This window comes from Notolepis coatsorum (genome assembly GCF_963971535.1).
Source record: "Notolepis coatsorum genome assembly, chromosome: 18".
In the NCBI taxonomy this organism is placed as follows: domain Eukaryota; kingdom Metazoa; phylum Chordata; class Actinopteri; order Aulopiformes; family Paralepididae; genus Notolepis; species Notolepis coatsorum.
In genome coordinates, this window is record NC_140182.1 from 98,441,003 (window position 1) to 98,461,275 (window position 20,273).

Here is a 20,273-nt window from a genome sequence, read left to right on the forward strand (position 1 = left end):
GCATTTAAGACGAGGCTGAGAGGATGGCTAGGCTAATAGCCTGGGAGTCGGGACCTATATCCCAGACACAGACTTGCTCTCTTTCATCTGTGTTTAAGGGAGAACACAAAATACTGGAAAACAAGAACTAGGGAAAATAAGCACTGTGCCTTTAAGGGGGAACACAAAATACTGGAAAACAAGAACTAGGGAAAATAGGCACTGTGCCTTTAAGAGGCGAGCAGGCTAAGGGGCTAAGGCTAAAGGACAGGGCCAGGGCAAAGGACAGGGCAGGAACAGGGGCACTGGAGAGGGGAACAGGGACAGAGGCCCGGGGAGGCGGGCCGGAGACAGGGACAGAGAAAACAGGGTTAAGGCCTTGGACAGGGCGAGGGCCAGAGCTGCTTACAGGGATGGAGTAGGAGCGCACAGGCTAGACGTCTGGAGTGGTGTGCGTCGGCTTGAAGAGCGCGCCGGCTCGGAGAGACGCATCCTCCCGTAGAGAATTAGAGAGCGATGCGCGTCAGGAGAAGTAGCGCGCCGGCTAGAAGTCTGGAGTGGTGCGCGTCGGCTTGGAGAACGCGCCGGTTCGGAGAGCGCGCCGGCTCGGAGAGACACATCCTCCCGTAGAGAATTAGAGAGCGATGCGCGTCTGGAGTGGAGCGCGTCTGCTGTAGGAGCGCGTCTGCGCGGGGTCTGGAGTGGAGCGCGTCTGCTGTAGGAGCGCGTCCGCTGTAGGAGCGCGTCTGCTGTAGGAGCGCGTCTGCGCGGGGTCTGGAGTGGAGCGCGTCTGCTGTAGGAGCGCGTCTGCTGTAGGAGCGCGTCTGCTGTAGGAGCGCGTCTGCGCGGGGTCTGGAGTTGAGCGCGTCTGCTGTAGGAGCGCGTCCGCTGTAGGAGCGCATCTGCTGTAGGAGCGCGTCTGCTGTAGGAGCGCGTCTGCGCGGGGTCTGGAGTGGAGCGTGTCTGCTGTAGGAGCGCGTCTGGCGCGGGGTCTGGAGTAGAGCGCGTCTGCTGTAGGAGCGCGTCTGCTGTAGGAGCGCGTCTGCGCGGGGTCTGGGCGCGGGGTCTGGAGTGGAACACTGGAATACCTCCCGTAGAGAATTAGAGAGCGCAGGCTGTGTCCCACTCCAGGCAAACGGCGACAGGTGGCGAAGGCTGGCTCCTCGTCTCACGCCGAAGATGAACCAGCATACAGATTACAGAAACAGATACAGATAGAGAATCTCCCGTAGGAGCTTACAGATAGAGAACGACCCGACAAGGACTGGGGGGGAGATCCAGGTATTTAAAGCCCACTGGGGCGCTAATGAGAACACACATCAGGTGCGTGATGGTAATTGATACTTGACTAAGAAGTGTGTGTTCGGCACGGACCAATCAAACACATAATGAAAGGTAGTCCAAGGGTGTGGGCTGCTGAAGAGCAGACGAGAGTAAACGAACGCGAGGGTGGGGGCTGGAGAGGTGAGGAGACAGGGAATTAAAGGTCCAGGGAACAGGAATTAAAGGTCCAGGGAAGAGGCGAACCTCACAGTACTCCCCCCTCCACGGGAGCCACCGGGCGACCCAAAAATAAAGACAGAGGGGCAGGGGACATAACAAGGCAACAAACAAAAAATTGGGCCATGCTAGCGGGGAAGCTACACCAAAAGTGGGGCTAGCAAAGGGACAGGGTAGCTGAGGGGTAACTAGGGTAGCTGAGGGGTAACTAGGGTAGCTGAGGGGGTAACTAGAGGAGCTGAGGGGTAACTAGAGGAGCTGAGGGGTAACTAGAGGAGCTGAGGGGTAACTAGAGGAGACTGATAGCTACAGGGCCTATGCTAGCTGTAATGCTACATTAACATAGAGGCTGCGCTAGCTGCCGGAGCTAGGCTAGCAGACAGGGCTGGACCAGCATGAGAGAACAAGCTAGCTGGAAGGACAGTCCTAGCTGTGGGGAAACTGACCTTGCTAGCTGAAGGGGCAGTCCTAGCAGTGGGAGAAAACTGACCTTGCTAGCTGAAGGGGCAGTCCTAGCAGTGGGAGAAAACTGACCTTGCTAGCTGAAGGGGCAGTCCTAGCAGTGGGGAAACTGACCTTGCTAGCTGAAGGGGCAGTCCTAGCAGTGGGAGAAAACTGACCTTGCTAGCTGAAGGGGCAGTCCTAGCAGTGGGGAAAACTGACCTTGCTAGCTGAAGGGGCAGTCCTAGCAGTGGGAGAAAACTGACCTTGCTAGCTGAAGGGGCAGTCCTAGCAGTGGGGAAACTGACCTTGCTAGCTGACTGGGGCCATGCTGGTAGTAGAGGCCTGGCAAGCTGCAGGGGAGCTAACGAGGCTAACAGGGAAGCTAACAGGGGAGACTAACAGGCTAAACAGGGGAGCTAACAGGGAAGCTAACAGGGGAGACTAACAGGCTAACAAAGGAGCTAACAGGGAAGCTAACAGGGGAGCTAACAAAGGAGACTAACAGGCTAACAGGGGAGCTAACAAAGGACAAACTCAACATACTGTACACTGTCTGTGCTGGCTGGGGTCGTCGACTGGTCGGGTCGTACTGTTATGGTTTGTAACCGACCCCAATCGCACAACACAAGACAGGTATGAGAGTCAGCCAAGAACTGGGCATTTATTGAATACAACAGAAAAGCGGCACTGTCCCTTTAAGGGAGAACACAAAATACTGGAAAACAAGAACTAGGGAAAATAGGCACTGTGCCTTTAAGGGGGAACACAAAATACTGGAAAACAAGAACTAGGGAAAATAGGCACTGTGCCTTTAAGAGGCGAGCAGGCTAAGGGGCTAAGGCTAAAGGACAGGGCCAGGGCAAAGGACAGGGCAGGAACAGGGGCACTGGAGAGGGGAACAGGGACAGAGGCCCGGGGAGGCGGGCCGGAGACAGGGACAGAGAAAACAGGGTTAAGGCCTTGGACAGGGCGAGGGCCAGAGCTGCTTACAGGGATGGAGTAGGAGCGCACAGGCTAGACGTCTGGAGTGGTGTGCGTCGGCTTGAAGAGCACGCCGGCTCGGAGAGACGCATCCTCCCGTAGAGAATTAGAGAGCGATGCGCGTCAGGAGAAGTAGCGCGCCGGCTAGAAGTCTGGAGTGGTGCGCGTCGGCTTGGAGAACGCGCCGGTTCGGAGAGCGCGCCGGCTCGGAGAGACACATCCTCCCGTAGAGAATTCGAGAGCGATGCGCGTCTGGAGTGGAGCGCGTCTGCTGTAGGAGCGCGTCTGCGCGGGGTCTGGAGTGGAGCGCGTCTGCTGTAGGAGCGCGTCCGCTGTAGGAGCGCGTCTGCTGTAGGAGCGCGTCTGCGCGGGGTCTGGAATGGAGCGCGTCTGCTGTAGGAGCGCGTCTGCTGTAGGAGCGCGTCTGCGCGGGGTCTGGAGTTGAGCGCGTCTGCTGTAGGAGCGCGTCCGCTGTAGGAGCGCATCTGCTGTAGGAGCGCGTCTGCTGTAGGAGCGCGTCTGCGCGGGGTCTGGAGTGGAGCGCGTCTGCTGTAGGAGCGCGTCTGGCGCGGGGTCTGGAGTAGAGCGCGTCTGCTGTAGGAGCGCGTCTGCTGTAGGAACGCGTCTGCGCGGGGTCTGGGCGCGGGGTCTGGAGTGGAACACTGGAATACCTCCCGTAGAGAATTAGAGAGCGCAGGCTGTGTCCCACTCCAGGCAAACGGCGACAGGTGGCGAAGGCTGGCTCCTCGTCTCACGCCGAAGATGAACCAGCATACAGATTACAGAAACAGATACAGATAGAGAATCTCCCGTAGGAGCTTACAGATAGAGAACGACCCGACAAGGACTGGGGGGGAGATCCAGGTATTTAAAGCCCACTGGGGCGCTAATTAGAACACACATCAGGTGCGTGGTGGTAATTGATACTTGACTAAGAAGTGTGTGTTCGGCACGGACCAATCAAACACATAATGAAAGGTAGTCCAAGGGTGTGGGCTGCTGAAGAGCAGACGAGAGTAAACGAACGCGAGGGTGGGGGCTGGAGAGGTGAGGAGACAGGGAATTAAAGGTCCAGGGAACAGGAATTAAAGGTCCAGGGAAGAGGCGAACCTCACAGAAGCTGATCCATGGCCTCGGTGGTGCACGTAGAACAGTCACTGCAATCTTGGCCAAGACCCCGAGACATCCACCACCTTGGTCAGCACTACGAGACAACCACTCGGAGAGATGGGGGGGGGGTTAGAGAGTTCCCATGTTTGTAGTGGGCGGAGATGGAGCAATAAATACATGTAGTGAGCATATGCATACATGGTGACAGTAGAATCATAGTATATAAGACAATTGTGAAATTGAGTAATAGATAGAACTACTGCAAGCGTATGGATACAGGATGAGATACAAGACAATAGCTCAGGGCCGGAGCAGGTAAGGTTCAGCACTGCAGGCCAGACAGAAGGCGGTAAGAAGCTGTTCCCTGGGAACGGTTGAGGCAGAGACAGAGGTTAAAAAGGTTCAAATAGACATCCTAACTAAACTAGACAGATTAATCTAAATGGTCCCATCCCAGCGACCCCATTTTGTTTTTTTTATTTCTCTTATTTCTCTGGATTATCTATCACAAAACTGAACATTATTGGCATATATTGGAGCACAGTTATTGTGTCTATCTTCTGTGAATGTTTAGCAACAATCCGAGTTGAAAAACCGATACAAAATGGCAGAGCAATGTCCATAATTAACTTTATTATTTACAGATTTCATTCACGGTTCTTGTGATACTTAATCCAGATTGAACTCTACCATTGGAAAGAGTAGATTTGGCCCGATCCATAGATATGCAACATGGCTATAATAAGGTAATTTATAGGCCTGATATTCTATATTCTATATATAGTGTGTCCGGATGGCAGAATTCAGTACTGTATCTACAAAACCTTCTGTTTAATCATCTTCCCTTTATTCATTTGCTTCGATTTTTTGTACAAGTTATCTCACGAAGGTGCTGAACGAGCTCAGTGGCAGTTTTTCACGTCTGGTAATTTTTAGCATGGTGTTATTGTGAAAATCATAATTTATATTATCCTTTGTTTCATCACAATTTACTCAAGCCTAGTAATAGACACAATATTTCTGACACTGGGAATACATTTCCTGAGATCCATAGATGTCCCTAGATACCAAGAACATGCAAACGGTTCTACCTTTACCACTTAACTTTTTCACTTGAGCCAAAACATTTGTTTGTCACAGTCATCTTTATTAGAGATGTTACTTAACTCATTCAGCACCAGGGATTAGCCTGGTCCCGTTCTAGCTATGCCGCGCTTTAAAGATAGGAGTGCGTCACCTTGTTTGTAGAGCTATATCTATATTCTATATTATAGCTATGGAGCCAATACTATTATTTGACAGTGACTTTCTTCCGTCGAACATGCAAAAAAGAGATACTTTTTTCATGCATACGTTTGTGCGTTATCCCGTGGTGAAGTATAGTTTAGGAGTGATGCGGGATAATTCCTGAAAAACTGGTTTATTGGGGGCTACGTGTATTCTACTATAAGCGTTGGCGTTTCTTGCCTGGACACGCTATTTAATTAAATTTTTTCAACTTTTTTCTGTATTTTTCTCCCATCCCAATTTAGTCGTTATGCCAATTCCCCCCTCCCCTTCCTGGCTGTTGCGCGCATTTGCCCGCCACTTGCCGGTCTAGGGAGGGTTGATAGATACTATCACATGTCCCCTCCGATACATGTGGAGTCAGCCAGCCGCTTCTTTTCACCTGACAGCGAGGACTCTCACTGGGGGAGCGTAGCGCATGGGAGGCTCACACTGCTTCCCCCAGTTCCCTCCCTCGCTGAGCAGGCGCCTCGACCGACCTGTAGGAGTCGCTGTTTACAGCGACCAGGATACACACCCCGCCGGCTTCCCACCCGCTAACACTGCCAATTGGTTAGTATGGACGACCGACCAAACCGGAGGTACAGCTGACAGCTGGATTCGATACCAGTGTCTCTGCGGTGGTAGGCCGGCGCTTAGTCCGCTGCGCTACCCAGCCGCCTTGACACGCTACTATTTCCAAATCAAATGTATATAATAGGTATTATGTTTCATCATGAATGCATGAAAGGGGGGGGGGGGGGGGGGGGGTAGTTTTTTATGCTTTGATGGCCAGTAACGGCTTTCTTGTTGAACACTACAGACACTGATCAGCTGACTCGATATGAAAACATTGTTGGATCAAGCTGAAATTGATGTCAGATAGTCCTTACCTTTGGTCAGGGGTATTCCAAAAATAATATTCCAATTGTCTGATCGCGATTTCCAGTATTGGTGTCCATCTGGTCCCGGACATAATTTGGCACAATTTATGGATTGAGTGTGCCAGATGCGTCTAAATTTAGTGCCCGGAAGGATTTAAACGTAACACACGGTCTGGAACAGGGTTTACTGCACTCTCAATACTGCCACCTAGCCGGATCTGGCCGGTACTGCATCCTCTGGGTCCTAGTATGTCTTTTAACACCAACATACAGGTCTGTGACATTGAATAGAATATTAAAATCGAAAAAAAGAAAAACGGACCAAATAACAAGTTTACTCGTTGTTGGCGTTCAACGCATGGCGCCCAATAACGAGTAAACTCGTTGTTGGCGGGGAATGAGTTAATGTTGTAATTTATTTATATTACAGTATCTAGTCAATAGACAAAGGGAATTTCATGATGAAACAGACTTCCTGATATTAGGCTAATCAAAGGATTTATTTTCTCTATCGATATACAGTATATCACAATATCTGCTCACCAGGGCCGCCTCAGGGGGTGTGCGAGCAGTGCGGTCGCACAGGGCCTCGCGGGAAGGGGGGCCTCGCAAAAAAAAATTCTGGTTGACACCAGCGTGCCAGTGCATCAACCTCCTCCCGGTAGGCCTTCTCGTCGTTGTCAGAGATCAGCCCCACCACCACTGTGTCGTCCACAAACTTCACTATGGAGTTGGAGCTGAACTTGGCCACACATTCATGTGTGTAGAGTGAATACAGCAGGGGGCTCAGAACACAGCCCTGGGGGGACCCGATGCTCAGGGTGATGGTGTTGGAGGTCTGTCCCCCCACCCTGACCGCCTGAGGCCTTTCACTCAGAAAGTCCAGTATCCAGGCGCTCAGAGCGGAGCTCAGACCCAGCTCAATCAGCTTGTCCCCCAGTCTGGTAGGGACTATGGTGTTGAACACTGAGCTATAGTCAATGAACAACAGTCTCACATAGCCCCCCTTCTGGCTGTCTAGGTGAGAGAGGGTGTTGTGTAGTACCTGAGAGACCGCATCGTCAGTGGACCTGTTTGACCTGTATGCAAATTGCAAAGGGTCCATATCACTGGGGAGGGAGGCACAAATGTAATCCTTAACCAGCCTCAAAACATTTCATGACCACAGAGGTGAGTGCCACCGGTCTGTAGTCATTAAGACCTGCTGGGGAGGATTTATTTGGTACCGGGATTATGGTGGACACCTTGAAGCAGGCAGGGACCATGGACTCAGCCAGGGATAGATTAAATATGGTGGTGAACACTGGGGCTAGCTGGTAAGCACAGGACTTAAGTATCCGTCCTGTTATCCCATCTGGGCCAGCTGCCTTTCTGGTGTTCACCCACATAAATGCTCTTCTCACACTGTGTTCCGTCAATGAGAGAGTCCCCCCCCCCCCCCCCCCCCCCCCCCCCTCCTGCATGCAGATGCCCCCCCTCCACGACGACTGGTGCGTCAGTGACGTCGTTAGCCGGTCCGCTAGCACTGTTTGCACCAAAGGAGTTGAGTTGGCGCGAGAGAGGCGTCGGCACTCCCTATTGAGGGGGCGCTGACTTTGTAGTCAGTTATCGTCCGTAGTCCTCGCCATAAACCTCTTGTGTCGTTCTGGGCCATTTGTGCCTCTATCTTGCCAGCGTATGTGCTCTTAGCAAGCTTTACGCCCTTGCGCAGAGTATAGACTGTAGCCTTATACTCATCCATATTTCCTGACACTCTGCCCAGGTTATAAGCAGTGGTGCGAGCATTCAGGGCCACTAGTATGGAATTGTCCACCCGCGGTTTCTGGTTTGGGAACACCCGCACTTTTTTCGTGGGGACAATACCGTCAGCTAGCGTTGCTATAAAGCTAACGACAACATCAGCAAACTCATTGACGTCACTGGAGCTCGCCTGAAGCATTCCCCACTCGACGTCATCGAGTGTGTCCTGTAGCGTGGCCTCTGATTGGTCGGACCACTTCTTTACCTCACGTGACACGACAGCGTCACGTGATCTCTGCCGATATGCGGGGATAAACAAGATGGCGTCGTGATCCGATCTGCATGTTGAACCAGCTAGCGGAGGGGCTGGTATTGCCTTGTAACCGGTTCTAAACGGGGTGTAACAATGATCAAGCATATTTCCTCCCCTGGTGGTGCAAGCGATGTGCTGAAAGAAGTTTGGCATCACCTTCTTCAGATTCGCCTGGTTGAAGTTGCCGGCTATATTAATATATAATACTAATTATGTACCTAGTACGCGAGCGGATCTTGAGGTGTTTTACTCTTGAAGTAAAAGCCTGTTTTTAAGTAATTCCGCTGCACTCAAGTGCAGATTTTTGCATACTCTGCCCACGTCTACCTGGAGCCGAGCTCAGGACCGCTCTCTCTTCACTCCTCAGTGTTCTCAGCTGTTCCATTCGCCTCACACTTCCTGTCACAACAGTGGCGCTTATTGAATTAAAATGAAATAGACGGTTAAACTCGGCGCAGAGTGCCGTGGTATGGGGAGGCACCCGGATGTTTAATTTGTCAGTTTCGCTCTGCAATAGATCAACAAAACACCTTCCATTTCAACTAAACGGCCCACGTAGAATTGCAGACAAACGCTTCATTAAAACATCAAAGGGAAGATAAATAGACAGGAAAAGGGTAGAATATTTCCAGGGTTATCATGTTTTTTCTTCACCTGGATGTAGAGACAAATAGAGACTGTGTGTGTGTGTGTGTGTGTGTGTGTGTGTGTGTGTGTGTGTGTGTGTGTGTGTGTGTGTGTGTGTGTGTGTGTGTGTGTGTGTGTGTGTGTGTGTGTGTGTGTGTGTGTGTGTGTGTGTGTGTGTTAGTCACATTTGTGACGGTCCCTGGGGCTCCTCAACTAAAGAGCCCCGACTGAAGAGGCAGACAGGCCAAGAACAGTATGTCAGGGTTAGCCCTGCCTTGCAGGAGGCTTTGTGCTGACCTGATTTCGTTCAGTTATGCCCCATATTCCCCTGTATCATATGCTCACAGTCACCTGATCTCCGCTAAAGACGTTTTTTGGGCTGGGGTGCGGATGGGGGGGGGGGGTGCTATCTCGGAAATGCTCGGGAGCAACAGCGTGAAAATATCTCGAGTCCAATCCCCCCAATTACGTTTGGTATTCTGATGGTGATCCCAAACCAGAGCAGTCAGGTGTTTAATTTTGGTGGATAATTGCATTCATTATTGGAATTTTCTTTTTTGTCCTGGCCGCCCCGAGATCTGGTTGTGACTATTTCCACGTATCCCGCCACAAATTGCATATTTTCGATATCACTGGGACCGGAGGCACGTCGACAAGGAGCACATGTCTGATTACGTCCCGTCGCATTAATTTCTGCCGCCTACAATCTGTCCCCCCGGTCACGTAGACCCCCCCCCCTCCCTCATCTTTTCATTCCGGCATCTGGATTTAATTGGTGCGATGCTGTAAAAAGCCACAGATGCTCTGCCTGTTAGGACAATAAATTACCCCAATTAGGAGCCGAACAAAAGAGGCTGTCTGACACCACAGCCCACTCTCACGCCCCCCGTCCGTAGATTGGGATGCACCGGAATGAGGCTCCTCGATGACTGAGTTTTTTCCCAAACACCTGCCCCACCCCCCCAGCCATCACAAACCCAGCAGTGTTCCAGAGGACGCGTAGAGGAGGGAAAGATTGCTTTGCTTGGCGTACAACTGGGCTACCTCTCCAGTCACAGGAGCTTCTACTTAATAAATGAACTGAAACAGCCCTGCTGTGTTTGGAATCAATGGAAGGTATGTCGTATAATTGCCCGGGGATGATTAATTGGTGTAGGGATGATGAGTTGTGGATACATCCAGCCTCCCTGGCAGCGGGCCGCCGTATCGATGACACCAGTAATGAAGGCAATAATGAGGGAGGGTTTAGGAGGAGGTGGAGGAAGAAGAACAATAGAAACATCTGTGCCTCTCCATTGTTCGGCTATAATTGAGACCATATTTCATTTTCCTCTATGAAAGCTGGCCGTCCTGTATTTGCTGTCCGCGTCTCCGCAAGACCAACACATATTTATTTCGACACCGTAACACATTCAGCAAGCCGGCGAAATGTTCTGCGAAACATTCTGCAAAACATTCAGCGGAAACATTCTGCAAAACATTCAGCGGAAACATTTAGCAAAACATTCGGCAAGCCAGCGATGCTTTGGTGGTCTACCATGAAATGAACACTGAGGGGGAAGTAACCGGCGGAACGGCGGGCCGCTGTCCCTTGATCGGCACCCTGGCCACGTCTCTGCCCGGCCACGCAGTCCGCCTGCTTTGTCTCACCACTAGCTGTGAACACGCCATTAAGCCAGCCGGAGTTTGACAAGAAAAATGAAGTGTGCTATTTCCTGTGGCCTCGAGTGTCTCCCTGAATAATGAGAGCATTGCATCGGACCCCCCTCCCTCGTCCCTCCTACCACCCCACTCTGTCGCTGTTCCCTCGTCTTCCCCTTGAAGATCCCATCTGGTGAGAGAGTCGCTAAAGGGGTCTTCAGGTCGTCTGGTGAGGGAGTCACTGAGGGGGTCTTCAGGTCGTCTGGTGAGGGATTCATTGAGGGGGTCTTCAGGTCGTCTGGTGAGGGAGTCACTGAGGGGGTCTTCAGGTCAGCAAAAAAAAAAAAAAAGGTCACGTGGTGATCTGTCAGCCCGAATCTCCTCGAAGGCCTTTGGAATAGAGGGATTGGATATAAATTATGTGGGTTTTTTCGCTTAGATTCCCATCTAGTCCCAACCTCATGCTCTGGTATTACTGCGGGAAATGCACACAAAAGAGTGGCCGTAAAAGGAGGCTCCAATGGTCGTAGAATAACTAAAATGCAACAAAGAGTATCATTTCTTATCTGCGGTGATATTAATTTTACATAATTGTAGTTCTAAACAAAGAAACAGCTTGCATACTGCAGGGCAACAATGCATCTCCAACATGTTTAAAGTGTCAATGTGATGTTTCGAACACACCTGCTCTTCATCAGACAGGAATTGTAGTTATACACAATAACAAAGTGTGGCGCACGTAACTCACATTTTGCACATGAATCAGAAACCATATTATTCTAACATTAACCTTATTATGACTACTTTTTAAAATGTATTTTTTAGTGAACAGACATTTTATTATGACAGTTTTTAATTTCCATACTTGATTCTATTTATTGCTTGGACTATCAACACTGTTGTGTTTTTAGATAATTTGACATGACGGTTCGAGCCCAGCTCTCGGCATTGCTACCAGCTTGGCTGGTCGTTCATACTAACGCAATTGGCAGTGTTAGGGGTGGGAAGCTGGTGGGTGGGGATCGGAAGTTGTGGACAGCGACTCCTACAGGTCGGTTGGTGCGCCTGCGCAGCAGAATCAGGAAGCGACGGGGGCGGCGTGTCCCTCCCATGCAGACCCTCGCCGCTGAGAGATTGCGCTGTGCAGGTGAAAGGATGCGACGGCTGCCTCCTCGAGTACCGGAGGGAACACGTGATGCAAGGCTTCATCCACATTGCAGCCGGCCTGTGGGAGGCATGGTCTAACAACGTTCGAGACAGGGGAGGGTAGAATTGGACGATACGAAATTGGGATGGGAGAAAAATAGAAAATGGGAGAAAAAGTAGATAAAAAAAAATAAGATAATTTGACATGACAACAATGCACATGCACTTTTGGCACTTTTTAGCAGCAGACAGGATATTTTATCTTTTTATATGAACAATCCATATGATTGTTTTGTGTTGAGTGTTTTATTCTTTTTGTGTATGTCTTGCTCTATCTTTTATGGTATTGTGAGTTATTTTGTCATGCTGATATGTCAAGTACTGTAAAATGCATGTGTGTCCATTATGATGCATTTGGCGAATAAAAGTGATTCTGATTCTTAGGCTTGCTTCAAATGTATGTTTGAGCTAAACAAGAGGAAACCCTCCCATCAGCGATGCATGAATTGGTTCTGTCCATACGAGCTCTTCTTGTCAGGCATGACCAGCGCTGGGAAATCTGTATACGGCTACAGTCTAATTTCTAGAGCATAAAATATGATCTTTACAAAAATTGTTAAACGGTGCTCAACACCTCTCATGCTCACAGGGTGCAAATATTACATTACGGTATGTAGATTTTAAGTTTTCAGATGAACATTGGTCCTCATTCTCGAACAGACATACATGAAAGTTACCAAGAAATTCCTTCAAAGCGTGGCATTGCTACGACGGGCCCCGTCTAATAGCTGGCAGTCAATGAGTTGAGAGGTTAAAACTGCAAATATGAATTTCAAAACAGACCTGAAAAGTTCTTCATCCAAAGGTGTTTGTATAACAAAGCATGGTCTCAGTTTCATATTTCTTAAGCTGCCTGCAGATTATAAGCATTATATTTCTTAAACTCCCTGCAGATGATAAGCATTATTCTCTTTACTCACCGGGATCAAGGATTGTGGTCAACTGAATTCCAGAATACAGTCATTTCTGAGTACATAGCGAAGCTGTAATCGCATTGGTAGCGCTTTAAAAAGGTCAGTGGTAATTAAACTTTGTAATGTTATGTCATGTAATGACTGTCAATCTGGATGGCAATGGTAGTGATGCCACAGAGTTGGGCCCCACCTGCATAGAAAAACAATGGCCCAGCCAGCGCAAAGCTATTTTACCACTGATAGATAGATAGATCATTTAAATGATCATCTGCGGGCAGCTTTACAGTAACAAAGATGCTCACTAAGTGTGCATACAGTATGTATATGAAGTGATTGTATTATGGCACTGTGGGAGTTACAAAACAGGAAAGAAATGTATTTGTTTCTTTGACCACACACCTGTATATGCATAATTTTATTGTAATTTGTGCCAAACACCGCAATACCAAACACAGTTAATATGGCCGACCACATATCCACAATCCCCTAGCGCGTTATTTTTTTCCGTAGCCGCATTTCTGGCAGACGCTCTCTGATTGGCTAGCCGCGTACAGCGAAGCCCCTCTCTGATTGGTTGAGCGAAGCCACTCTCTGATTGGTTTAGCTCGTCACGCGGCAAAAGGCGAGGCTAATCGCGGAAATGAAATTTATCAAAACAACTACCAGATTCACTCATAACGTTATTTCGCGTGACAACACAGCCCAGCTGTCAGAAACTGTACACTGTAACGTTATATAACATAATGTTATATAATGTTATTTCGCGTTTTATTCATAATGTTATTTCGCGTGACAACACAGCCCAGTACCATGTTCTACATTATAGAACCTCATCTCATGCACCGGTTTGAATCAAAGCCCTATCGAAAGTACTCAAGCTCTACTGTCTTTAACTAGTATAAAGCATCAATGTGCAGAAACTACATTGAGGGGGTTTGAATCACTGTACATTGAGGGGGTTTTAATCAAAGCCCTATCGAAAGTACTCAAGCTCTACTGTATTTAACTATAAATGTTTACACTCCCCACTTACTGTACCATGTTCTACATATATAACCTCATCTCATGCACCTTGTTGTGTAACCTGTTTATTTTCCTCATTATTATATTCAGAGTTAATTATATTGTTTACACTGTCTTTCTTCTATTATAACCCTGCCCATTTGATGTTCCCAAACATTTTGGGAACATCATATTCAGAAAGTATCACACAGACTTCTATTGACCAAGGAATTAGTTATTATTAGTAAGACACAACATTTCAATCAAACATATAATAACATGTGTTTCATCATACCAACTGATCCTGGTGTGACAATACCTAACATTTAGATTAACCCAGTTAATGCCTTAACTAGACAGTTACAATGTAACATTTAGATTAACACAGTTAATGCCTAACTAGAGAGTTACAATATAACATTTATATTGATTAACCCAGTTAATGCCTTAAGAGAAAGAGGCTGGTGGTCAATGTCACTTCGGATTGCTACGACACATCTCTACTGCTTGTGACAGGCTGTGGTGCGTTAATGTAGTTTCTGCACATTGATGCTTTATACTAGTTAAAGACAGTAGAGCTTGAGTACTTTCGATAGGGCTTTGATTCAAACCGGTGCATGAGATGATGTTCTATTTCATTATGGCTGCCGCTCAGCGTCATCTGCACGCACTTCACTTCGTGCACGAGCACTGAATAAAAAATTCCACAATGTACCTTTACATCCCAACATTCGTCTGGCCACACCCCTATCCGCTTACCTTCATAAGCAGGTGTGTGGTCACCTACTTGCCTCCTTCTTCACTTTCACCACAGGATAGTGCCTTCGGTAGATCCCACACTTGACGAGGTTGTTAGCTGAAGAAAGTTGAGACGTGTTTAAATTTTTTCTTGCTTTTTTCTTCTCTCATATATTTCGAAAGAAAAAAGCTAAGTCATAATGTCTACTTCGGAGGGTCGCGCTCGCAACGCTACTCTTCACCAGCGGTTCTCCATCGCCGCCTCTGTCGTGCGTCTTGGTGCGGGGTTGAGGCCTCTCTCGTGGTCGGCAGCCACGCCCGGTAGGCGTCCGATGGGTAGTTTGCCTCTCCAAGGAGCTGGTGCACCAGTGCCGTCTCCTGTGCGATGGCCTGGTTCCGGCTCTGGTTCCTCTGCTTCCGGGGAGTCGTCCGCTGTTGGGCGGCCGGCTCCTTTGGTTGTGTTGCGTCAGCTCGCTCCCGTCGCAAGATGGTGGCTTGCAGACGCGAACGGCCTGGTTTTGGTGAGTTGCTGGAGCCAGATGAGGATGCGTCGGTCTCTACATGCCCGATGGAGACAGAGGACTACATGATAGAGGCGGACGGGTTCTTGTTTGAAGGTCCGGTGGAGACATGTCCCCTGCCTGGCCAGGTAACACAGGAGGGGGGTGAGATGTCTCCTTGGGGTTCCTCGTCCGCAGATGTTGGGTTAGAACCTCCGACTCGGCGGCGGGATGCCCTGCTATCAGCCACATCAGAATGTGGCTCCTTGACCAGTAGTCTGCTGTATGTGAGGGACGCGGGCTCGGAGGAGGAAAGTATGCAGGGGGAACTGCGTGCTTTGTTTCCCGAGCTCATGGCGGCGGCGGCAGTCGCAAACGGCGTGCCGCTGCCGCAGCCACTGCCTGTTCCTGTCCCTGATGATCTCATACAGTAGGTCATCTATGGCAACGTCGCCCGGTGAGAGGGGTGGAAGAAAAAAAGCGCTCCCCTAGCATCCTTAACTCAATGGCCACCAACAACGATTTTATACGTGTTTTTCCGCCAATCGAATAACACCAACCGCGTATATATACGTTATTGGATAGTTATTTCTTTTATTTGCTATTTCCATTCATAAATCACCCAGGATGGCTGTGGTACCATATGCAATTTGTCTGAGATTGCAAAGGTCCAATACCGCCGCCTGATGGTATGCGGCCGATGTCACACTTCCTTTCTGACTCTGTGTATGCCCGTGCGTCATTGAAATTCATCCGGGCAGAGTTTTTGAGTAACGTGGACCGAGGTGTATACCCGATCGCATTGAATCGCTTTCGGGACGCCAGATTCATTATGATGTGGGGGGTTATGGCGTGGGCCAAATGGACATACGATCTAGCAGATGGCAATCAAATAATTGGAATATTCTTTTTGTAATCTCACCGGCCGCAGGTAAGAGCAATTTAACGTCAATTTCAGCTTGGTTGTGCATTTTTTTCATAGCCATCGCCCTGTTCAGCGTATGCTGTTGTACGAATGCCGTTATTGACAATCAATTAATCAGAAAGACCCACCCCCCCTTTCATGCATGCATGATGGAACATAATATACCGATCATATGCATTTGAATTTTTTATTGTAGCGTGTATAGGGATGAAATGCCAATGGATTAAGTATAATATGCGTTGCGGCCTATTACTGGCCTTCCAGGAATTACCCTAAACCGCTCTAAATCCATACTTATATTCACCACGGTATAAAACGGGAATGTATGGATGGAAAAAATATTCCTTTTTCACATCTTGAACAATAGATACTCGATGCCAAATGGGCCATAGTATTGCATCCATAGCTATAATATTTAAATAGTTATAGCCCTGCAAACAAGGTGAGCGACTCCATAGGTTTAATGCGTTGGCAGCACATAGTCATATCCCGTTCCCAACATGGCAGTCAATTAGTTAAAGAGACATCCTTAAACTTGTTCTTGTTCCCGGACGACTCAGCCCTGCTGGTCTCTGACAAGAACAAGTTACAGGTTGAAAAAACCCTCAGCTCAGAACTCGGCAGAATCTGCACCTGGCTCGCTGATAACAAACTATCATTACACCTGGGTAAAACAGAGTCCATTCTCTTCGGATCAAATAACAAACTCAGCAAGACCGACGGCTTCTCAGTTACAATATTGTCACAAGGAAAGATGAAATTACATACCTGGGTTCCATCCTAGAGGCAAATCTTTCCTGTGACAAAATGGCATCCAATGTAATCACAAATGTCAACCAACAAACTTGATTCTTGTACCGGATCTCCTCTCTGGTAAACAAGAATACCCTGACGACTCTGGCAGGAGCACTCATTCAAGGGTACTACGACTATGCTTGCACCTCATTGTACCAAAGCACCTCAAAGGCGCTAAAAACAAGATTACAAACATCACAAAACAAACTGGTCAGACTACTACTTGACCTTACTCCTAGAACCCACCTCACCCCTGCCCACTTTGACTACCTAGGATGGCTTAGAGTAGACGACAGAGTACAGCAACTTGCAATGGGCCTGGTCTACGAGATACACTACACCACACAGGTACCCATGTACATGTAGAAATACTTCCCAAAGGTTAGTGAATACCACGCCCACAACACCAGAGGGAGTTCCACAAATCATGTGAAATCCAGATTCTGCACAAACAACGGACTAAACACATTTCACAATTATGCCACAACAATGTGGAACGCCCTACCCACAGCCGGAAAAAGATGTGAATCCTTACCCACATTCAAAACCGCTCTTAAAGAGCACCTACGGGAGGCTTCAAAAGTATCTATCAGCTGGTGAAGTTGACTATTACAAGCAGACAGCATCTATCAGCTGGTGAAGTTGACTATTACAAGCAGACAGCATATATCCATCAGCTGGTGAAGTTGACTAGTAGAGCAGACAGCATCTATCAGCTGGCGAAGTTGACTATTACAAGCAGACAGCATCTATCCATCAGCTGGTGAAGTTGACTAGTAGAGCAGACAGAATATATCTATCAGCTGGTGAAGTTGACTATTACAAGCAGACAGCATCTATCTATCAGCTGGTGAAGTTGACTATTACAAGCAGACAGGATCTATCTATCAGCTGGTGAAGTTGACTAGTAGAGCAGACAGCATCTATCAGCTGGTGAAGTTGACTATTACAAGCAGACAGCATCTATCTATCAGCTGGTGAAGTTGACTATTACAAGCAGACAGCATCTATCTATCAGCTGGTGAAGTTGACTAGTAGAGCAGACAGCATCCATCTATCAGCTGGTGAAGTTGACTATTACAAGCAGACAGCATCTATCTATCAGCTGGTGAAGTTGACTAGTAGAGCAGACAGCATCTATCTATCAGCTGGTGAAGTTGACTAGTAGAGCAGACAGCATCTATCAGCTGGTGAAGTTGACTATTACAAGCAGACAGCATATATCTATCAGCTGGTGAAGTTGACTAGTAGAGCAGACAGCATCTATCAGCTGGTGAAGTTGACTATTACAAGCAGACAGCATCTATCTATCAGCTGGTGAAGTTGACTAGTAGAGCAGACAGCATCCATCTATCAGCTGGTGAAGTTGACTATTACAAGCAGACAGCATCTATCTATCAGCTGGTGAAGTTGACTATTACAAGCAGACAGCATCTATCTATCAGCTGGTGAAGTTGACTATTACAAGCAGACAGCATCTATCTATCAGCTGGTGAAGTTGACTAGTAGAGCAGACAGCATCCATCTATCAGCTGGTGAAGTTGACTATTACAAGCAGACAGCATCTATCTATCAGCTGGTGAAGTTTACTAGTAGAGCAGACAGCATCTATCTATCAGCTGGTGAAGTTTACTAGTAGAGCAGACAGCATCTATCTATCAGCTGGTGAAGTTTACTAGTAGAGCAGACAGCATCTATCTATCACTTCTATTATATTCTATTTTATTCTTCTACTTTAGCCCTGTGAGGCCCTCAGTTGTAATATTCACAGGGTTAAGTTATTTTCACAGCCCTGACTGGCGGCACTTACTGACAGCTTACAGTATGTTAATGCTATTCAGTGAGGGGAGTGGCTGGGGGGCTATTGTTAACGCCCAGCAGAAACAGGTAGAGGTGGTAATTCTGCGTCTCTACATTTCGTAGCCGCATTTCTGCAGACCCCTCTCTGATTGGTTGAGCCCATTTCTGCAGACCCCTCTCTGATCGGCCGAGCGCGCGCATGCGCATGAGCCGCGACAAGCTCCTCTAGCCAGGAGTCAAAACTCCGTTAAGCTCCAGAGAGAGAGGCTGAAAACCCACAGTTCTTGCCCGACGGATGGGAGCCGAATCCCGGATCCGAGTTTTCTGATGAATAGCCCCAAAACATGGAGGTCGCGAACGCAATTTATACGCATGGAAGTATTGATTACGCCATAACGAAAAATTTAAAAAATATACGTTAACTGGAATATGTTGTGTGTGCCTTTACACATATGTTGGATAGGCTTATGTAATTGGTTTGTCATTAAAAACCAATAATAATCGCTCGCCGGCTTCGCTGACCAGAGCTCTCTCAGATTCAAAGTTTTAATTGCAGCCTGGAACATACATGTTTCGGAACCAATGTGTAACTAGACAGTTACAATATAACATTTATATTAATTAACCCAGTTAATGCCTTAAAAGAAAGAGTCTGGTGGTCAATTGCTACGGAAATGTTGTGTCTTACTAATAATAACTAATTCCATGGTCAATCGAAGTCTCTGTGATACTTTCTGAATATGATTTGGGAACATCAAATGGGCAGGCCGCGAAATAACATAACGTTACAATGTACAGTTTCTGACAGCTGGCTGTGTTGTGAAATGTGCATAACGTTATGAATAAACCGCGAAGTCACGCGAAATAACGTTATACGCGATTGATATGATAACATTACATCCGCCTTTTACTGCGTGACGAGCTAAACCAATCAGAGAGGGGCTTCGCTCAACCAATCAGAGAGGGGTCTGCAGAAATGGAGTTCAACCAAACAGAGAGGGGTCTGCAGAAATGCGGCTACGAAATGTAGAGATGCGGTAATTCTAGCCTTCTCTTCGAGAACCATTTTCACAGCTTAAAGCAAACAGAAAAAAAACTGCTGTACAAGATTCAAATTAGCACATCATCTTCAAAACATTCTCAGATTTCAACGTATGACACATCTGAAAGCTTACATTTTATACTTTCACAATCTGGAAAAATCTGGAAAATGAAAATGGAGACATGTGGGCACAATCGCTGGACTGGGTCACATATACCTGTATGTCATGTATGTCCCTATGCCAAAATGGGGGACCCTGATGTAAACAAGACAAACGTCTTTCTCTGGTCTGCATCCCCTTAACAATTGTGTGTATTGAGCCGTACTGTATTGTACCCATTATGCAATCTGTTAAGTAAAGTTTTCATTCATTCATTCATTCATTCATTCATTCATTCATTCATTCATTCATTCATTCATTCATTCATTCATTCATTCATTCATTCACAGCATAGGTGCCAAGTTGCCACCACAACACAATCCCCAGGGACTCCAGATCAAAAGTGCTGTATTTCCTCTCATTAGTGCGAAACACCCTGGCTGAAAAATCTCTGTGTTAGCAAACTCCACCTTGGTGACGGCAAGCCGGGTGTAGACCAGTCCCGCCAAAGCGATGCGATGCTCCACACCATGCTTGCTGGTCGAGGACGAGAAGGTGGGCTGGGTAAGGTCAGGAAACTTGGCGAGTAGCTGGGGAAACTCATCTGAGACAGAGAGCATGTTAGACAGACCCACAGGAGCCGCTCCACCGACAGTACATTCATATGACCAACAGGTGGCTGCAACTGATTGTTCTTGACATCCACCAACAACCCATATGCGCACAGAACATCGGTGCTCAGTAGAGGCACAGACACATTAGCAGT